The sequence below is a fragment of the Cupressus sempervirens genome, chromosome 9, assembly GCF_028749045.1.
Source record: "Cupressus sempervirens isolate cs-2001-9-10 chromosome 9, ASM2874904v1, whole genome shotgun sequence".
NCBI classification, from domain to species: domain Eukaryota; kingdom Viridiplantae; phylum Streptophyta; class Pinopsida; order Cupressales; family Cupressaceae; genus Cupressus; species Cupressus sempervirens.
This window is the reverse complement of record NC_143126.1, coordinates 176,415,751-176,423,469: the sequence shown is the minus strand read 5'-3', so window position 1 is coordinate 176,423,469 and position 7,719 is coordinate 176,415,751. Positions and strand designations below refer to the sequence as shown.

Genomic DNA, 7,719 nt, shown 5'->3' with positions numbered 1-7,719 from the left:
GTACAAAGTAGTGTCACCTTTCAGGCTGACTTATCAGAATGACTGAATTTAGATATTTCTATCTAAAACTCAAATTTTTTCTAGCTAAGTTATATATGGTCTCATACTTTTCCAATTGGGAATGTCTAGTAAATGCATGTTTTATACTAGTTAGTATCTAATTACTAAAGAAATAAAATTATTTCAGAAAATAGATGTTTCAATAAATCTTACTATTTTTTATGATGTTTTTTTAATAAGATATAAATACTATTTTATAGAGCTCAAAGTCAAGAATATTCACCTCTAGATTTCATAGTGTTTTAATTAGATATAGTATATTGTAATCAAAAAAATCTAAAAGTACGTATTTTAACACTTGAGAAGATGTCAATTTTGAAAAAGCAAGAAATATTAAATCAGATAAAAAAAAATTAAAAATTATATGTTCTTGAAGAGAGAGCCCTCTTTCAGAATATATAAGTTTTCTTTTGGTTGGAATAGATTTATTTTGAAAAATATGGTGTGAGATGAAAACTATCAATTTTAATAAGTTGAAATTTGAATCATTATAAAAGAGAAAATAGAGGTCTAAAGCCAAATTTTATATTTGATTGTTCTATCTACATATGTTATCTATAACATAATATGAGATTAAAGGAAAATAAGTTTATTTTGATGTAGTTTTGTGGTGAGAATTAGAACCCTAATTTCCAACATTCTTTAGCAACTAAAAAGTTATCTTTAAAAAATAGGAAACTATATCTTTTTTTATTCCAAATAATTATAAAAAAATATAATCTTAAACTTCATCCATTTCAACACATTTCATTAGTTTACTTCGTTATCAAATTCTAAATAATAATACCTATTTTATGTCATTGAAGGTGAATAGCTATACTTTTGTTAGCCTTTTCCTTTGTAAAAGGGTGACAGAGGTTTGCGCTTTTACCTGCATTTAGTTTGTCAGCTCTAGAGGAAGAAAAGCCAATAATTGAATAGTTAAGTAGGTTAGTGAAGAAGTTGAATGACACAGACCTAGATTCTAATGTCAAATTACTTGAACGGTTTGAGAGAAAGTTCCAACATAAGGTTGATGAAAATATATCAAGTGCTATTGCACTGACATAGGTTGAATTAGCAACCAAAATAGAAAGTGTGAAGAAGATATTAGACAATATTTTCTCTTTATATACCAAACTAAATAATACTACACTCTTCACAAGGGAAGTTAGGAGTTATATCATAAACTTGGAGAGCATTATGCATACATCTGGCATAACTCTACCAAAGTCTCCATCCCAAAGTGGGAAACACTTTAGCACCCTCCTACATTCCCAAAGTCAATTAGTAACATTACATGTAGATGAAGCCAACATCAGGGCTAAACTAATATGCATCTAGTCTATGTTGACTCCACACATGGAGATAGTGAACAAGGAACTAGCCTATGCTGAAAATCTCAAGAAGAAAGACTCTCATATTTCTACACATGATGGCTTAGTACACCTTACTACTGAGCTAGCCATCCAAATTAAGTCATTGGAGGTAGCATGTGATAATTGGGATGCAGCTCTAAAGATTATCCTTGAGATCCATAAACCATTTTTGGAAAAACACACTATTCATGTATAACCCATTGACATAAGTGTCAAAAAGGGGGAGTAAGGACAAAGGGGGAGTAATAATGAGAAAAAGTATGGGGGAGATAGAGACAGAGCTAAACACATAAACAATCGACTCAATAGGAGAAAGATTTTGTATTAGATATAGATTATAGCATAGAACAATCAACTCAGAGGGAGTTATGAAACTCAGAGGGAGTTAAGAAATTTTGAGGTATGACTAGTAACTCATGTATTGCCAAAATTTGATATTTTGAAATTTTTTGTATAGAAGCCAAATAAATACTAGTTATCTATATTATATTCTTCAGGATAAGATCATTAATGCATGACCAAGTGTTTTTGACACTCATGTCAAAGGGGGAGATTGTGAATCTCAGATTGGTTTTGAGTAATGAATGTCTATGCATTTAAGTCATCTACTTAGTTCATACCGAACAAGAAACATATATCGAGCATAACATATAAGATAGTGCATGCCAAGTAAATAGTGAATGTTGAGCCACTCAAGTGTTAAGTCACTTAGATGCCAAGAGGATAGTAAACGTTGAGTGATTCAAGTGCCGAGCACTAGGGAATTCAAATGCTAAGTAATACATTTTTGACATAGTTGTTTGTATTGGAACTACTATGGAAACTATTTTTGAGCTTACTTAAGTATAGTTTTACAATCTTTTTTGATAAGGACAAATCTTAAATGTGAATCCCTATGCATGACATGTATCTAATTAGAAAAAGGGAAGGTTTAAGCGGCAATATGGGTGAACCACTATCATTGATTCATACCTAACCCTAGATCACCTAGGTCTTCTTAAGGAAGATAAACCCTAAACTTTGTAGAGATGGAAAAAGGAATGCTAAGGAGATTTGAAGAGAGCTTGCATGCACAAACAAAGCATTCATGGTGATTAAGGTGTTATGAATTGAGTTACATTGCAGAATCATTTAGAAGGAGAACAGAGGAAAGGAAACAGAGGACAACAGAGGTACATCCAATGAAAAAGGATCAAGTACACATTAGTATAGAAGTGATCTGCCATCAAGAAATAGAGTGCTAATTGAAGTATCATTGCTAAGACATTTTAATAGGTGAATTAGTTAAATCTCTTAACAGAGTAGTCCTAATAGGCTCTTGTAAATCCTTTAACAATGTGCTTACTTCATTGTAAGATAAAGTCCTCTTACCAGACACAATTTTAGCAAGGTATTTTAAATCCTTTAACAGGGTAAGATCAAACAATCTTGTAAGACTTTAATAAGGAAAACCTTTCATAGGGTAGATCATGTTTCATGGTCAAACATTGTAACCTTCATTGGATACACTTTATTACAACAATAGTTAAGATTTGTGGGTGTCATCCCAACCCCAATTTCACCTTCTCCTTGGAGGGCTTATGGGTAGCCAAATATATTTTGTCATACACTTTTTGAATATTTATTTTCATGATATGAATGTGTATGCTTAATTTGGTATTTCAATTTATATGCATAGACTGTGAGATGGATGTGTGGTGAATAGTTTTAGAGGCTGAAATTTTTCAATGTTGATTCATTCCCCCCCCCAATGAAAGCATAATCCATCTTTGTACTTCTCTACAATAGTAGGTGGCATTCTAAATCTTTTCTTCATTTCTACCTGAAAGTCCTTCATTATTCTTGATGTGTCATCTATTATTTTGTTACTAGGTTACTTTCTAAATTAGTAGGTAATAATTTCCATTATATTCCCATCAAAAGCCTATTCATAATTTGGTGGCACCATAAATTTAATCACTACTTGAAAGAATATGTGTATCGAAAGTGATTCGAATTTGAATGTGGCTGCTTTACTTTTCTTAATTTTATCCAAATTATCAATTAGCTATTGTTTAAGAATCTCACACATGTTAAATACTTTGTTGTACTATTATAATCATATATGTTGCATGTATAAATCCAATAGGAACTAATTCATCTTGTCTTATATGGTCTTGTTGATCAATCTAATATTAATTTATTTTATCTTATCAACCTTCATGTCTTTTCCATCTAAGATTTATTCTATGTCGGTTTCAACTAACTTGATTTTTTCTCATTCATAGGGTTACTATCTTCATTTCTTAATCCAACACATTTATGAATCAAATCATTTGTGATCATGAGAGGGATTTCTCTTACTGAAAAAATACCCTCATGAATTCTACCTAGTATAATTCGATCCATTTGTGTTGATCAAATTCCTTAACAAACACATGCTTAGTGATATTGATTTTATCCAAGTGTTCAAACACTTGTTTGAAGGTCAGATTATTATTGATGTGAAAGGGGGAGGGATAATGAAAATTGTATATATATATATATATATATATATATATATATATATATATATATATATATATATATATATATATATATATATATATATATATATATATATATATATATATATATATATATATATATATATATAAGTAAGGGGGGCCAAGTAGAAATTGCAATAAGAATAAAGAATTAGATTTATAATAAAAGGGAGAGTTATAATGTAACTAGGAGATATAATAAAAATATGATATATATGATGATCCACAAGTTTTGTAAATTTTCATGTTTTTGAGATGTCATATTTTGGGACATAGCAAATTTTCCCATATGCTTCCATCAATTAGAAAAGGGGGATACTGTTGACAATTGGGCTAGGTTAGACATTTTGATGTTGTCATTTATGGAAACATATAAGTCACATGAAGTGAGTAGAGCATGAAGACGAAATTATGGCAATTAGACTTAGAAACATGTTTAATTGTTATGTTGTTTATCTGGTAGATCGGTTAGAGTTTTGGTTGTCAAGATTCATAGTCATATTATGGACACATGTGGAGTTAGGTATGACTACTTGAGACTGTGATTATGACATGTGCAAGTTCACAGGACAATAGAGACAAAGTTATAATGAGTTTACTAGTTACAATAGTGTATAGGTAGAATAGATCATGATAAGAAAATGGGTGGTTTAGGTTACAAAATAATTATTTAACTAAATAGGGATAACATCCTAATTGTCAACCCTATGTGGGAAAAATTAAATTTTGTACATTGATAAGTGTATAAGGAAGATTGTTATATGCTATGTTATGTTTGAGTTATGTGATATTGATGTAATGCTTTTGAGATGCGAATTTTGATGTATGATTAGAGAAATGTGAATTGTGATAAAGTTTTTGAAGGGAATCAATGATAATATCACATATTGAAGATATCAATAGTAGTACAGAGGTTTTTGTATCTATCACTTTGTATCCAAGAACTTTATTGTATATTGCATGTTTGGGAAGTAGGAACATCTTGCATACATTTTGTAATTGTATGTAACAACTCCTAATAGGGTTGAGACTTCTAACAAGACCTAAGTCCTCTAACAAGGACCATGACACTATAATGATGTAATGGACTCCTAAAAGGGTCAAGATCTTTAACCAAATTCTTTTAATTAGTGGATTCTTTAGTGGGTATCATCCCCACAGGGGATTTCCCTTCTTTCTCTAGCTAACAAAATATGTTGTTATGAGTTACTTTATCACATAGTTTTGTTTATTGTTCATCATAGTTAGTTTTCTTCCTTATGCAATTTATAAAGTCATTAAAGGTATCCAATTTTGGGCAAAAGGTTTCTGAAAAAATAATTCACACCCCCCCCCCCAGTTCCCTCTTAGTATTTCTTATTTCTGACAAATAATTAAGTTTACAATATGTAGAAATGAAGTCATAGTAGATGAGATCAAGTGTGAGGTGGTGAATTGCAAGAAATAGATAACAATGCCCTTGATTGAAGAGGAGTTATATGGAGAAAAAGAGATAATGAAAAATTGCCAGATAGAGACAAATTAGATAAGATGAATAATACATTTATTTTTAAAGATGTTATTGTGCGGTCTTTTTTAAGTGAATGATAGTAAATTGTTCTATAAATAATGATCAATATTGATATAACAGGATTGAGAAGAGATTTGAACTCCATTTCAAATCTAGTACATGATTTGATCAATACACTAATTGAGGATGAGTGAAATTGGGAAAAAAATGGAATATGTAATAGGGATGTTATGCTATATGGGAGGTTGCGAGTCTAAAGTCTAATTGCCTGAGAAAGAGTCTATGATGCCCTTGGTTGAATGTGAGTTACATAAGGAAATATAGCTAAATAGAGATTGTGAAGAAGAAAACATTAATATTGAACACATGATGTTTTGAATTCAAAAGGTGTAGTTGTGTAGAATCTTCTTTAAGTGAATAGTAGTACATTGTGCTAACATCCAATATGAATAGATGATGAATATTTCCTCATTTTCATCACAAATCTACATTTATTTAAAAAAAAAATTTAATGATAATAGGGTGAAGCGAAAATTAATTATTAGTTAAGCTTAAGTAGACTCAAACCCAAGGCCTCAAAAATAAGAGGATCACAACTTACCATTGTGTTATAGACTATTGTCTCATAAATCTTAATAATTTTGTGAATGATATTAAATAGATTACAAATCTTGTAATAAGATGTGATTACATCTCATCCTTATATACATCAAAAAGAATATGCACAATCCACAAAAACCTATACCTATATCTATAGGTTAGTCATTGGGGCCAACATAATGATCAAGAATGAAATATGAAATGATGGACAAATGTTTAGGACTCAAACTTTAAATGTTTGACATCAATTGAAGGGTAAAATAAGCTTCCCCAAATAGTCAAGAACATGAATTAAAGAATAAAATAAGATTCCAAATAGTAAAGACAATCATAACTCATATAATATAAAATATTTAATGACAAACATTTATCAAATAGGGCGATGCCGATATTTCGCAATATTTCAACCTTGTGAGCCCTAGTATCTAGAGACAAGCATTCAATTATACTTCGTATATTCATATTCAATGTCGGTAGTGCCCCCAAAATTACAACGCCTACTAATAACTATGTCTTTCCACCTGTAATCGTTTCTCAGCCACAAGTTTTCCAATATAATTGCAGAATTCCATCAGTCTTAGAACTCCGGTTGTTGTCTGGAGAAACATAAGCTTAGCGCAGCCAAGTAAGTTAATCATTTGCTATGGCTTCGGCAAGCGAAAGTGACAAAAGGAAACATGGCCAAGCATTGAATGAAGGAGAAGAGAGAAAGGAGTTTAAGTACAGAGGTGTGCGCCGCCGGAGTTGGGGAAAATGGGTATCTGAAATTAGAGAGCCAAAGAAGAAGAGCAGAATATGGCTTGGGTCATATGACAGCCCTCACAAAGCCGCAAGAGCCTACGATGCAGCGGCTCTCTGCTTAAAAGGTGAATCAGCTGTGCTCAATTTTCCTCAATTTGCACACAATCTGCCTCGCCCTGCTCAATCTCTTCCTCAACACATTCAACAAGCTGCATCACAGGCGGCGCAGTCATTCAACGCTTCAGAGGAAGAAATTGATAGGAAAAAATGTTCTGAATCAAGCAATGAAAAATCACAACAACAACAACAACAAGAGACAATGGGCGGAGTGGGCCCGTGGGATGAAGATTTGATATTTTGGGCCGAGTCACAAAACATGATGGTGAGTATGGCGGAGGGTCTTCTTCTCACACCCCCGCGAATATATCAATACGATGAGGAGAGTAAATCAGTTGAGCCACTTTACTCCCTCTGGAATTATTAGAGTTTCTCTAAGAAATGCTTCTTTATTCGACCTCTCCTTTACCAAGGCAATTTGTCGACCGAGCATTTCCCTTTCTAGTCATTCGTAGTACATGGTTGTCGTTTTCAATGAGATCCTCTTCCATTAAGGGAAACACAATTGAATACTGAGATCAAAGCATGATATTCTTGTATATTATAAGTTTGACATATATTTTTATATATTATTGTCATACATGAACCGGGCTAGCCAGAAAAATCTTCTGACACCTGCCAATGCAACCCACTTGAATGAATTTGTTTTCTTGTAGCATTCCTTCCTGTTTGTCTGTTGAAATAAATAAAGAATTCATCGAGAATTGTTTGGTTTTGAGTGGTTTTGTTTTGTGCAGAGGTGATCTATAATGAAAGTAACTTCTTTGATAACATAAAACCATTTCAAGGGAAATTTGACATTTGCATG

At 31.9% G+C, this 7,719-nt stretch overlaps 1 pseudogene; it reads left to right on the top strand.

Moving 5' to 3' along the window:
* Positions 1–6,696: 6,696 nt before the first annotated feature.
* On the top strand, positions 6,697–7,278 carry LOC149538053 (ethylene-responsive transcription factor ERF024 pseudogene; annotated as a pseudogene).
* The last annotated feature ends 441 nt before the right edge of the window (positions 7,279–7,719 follow it).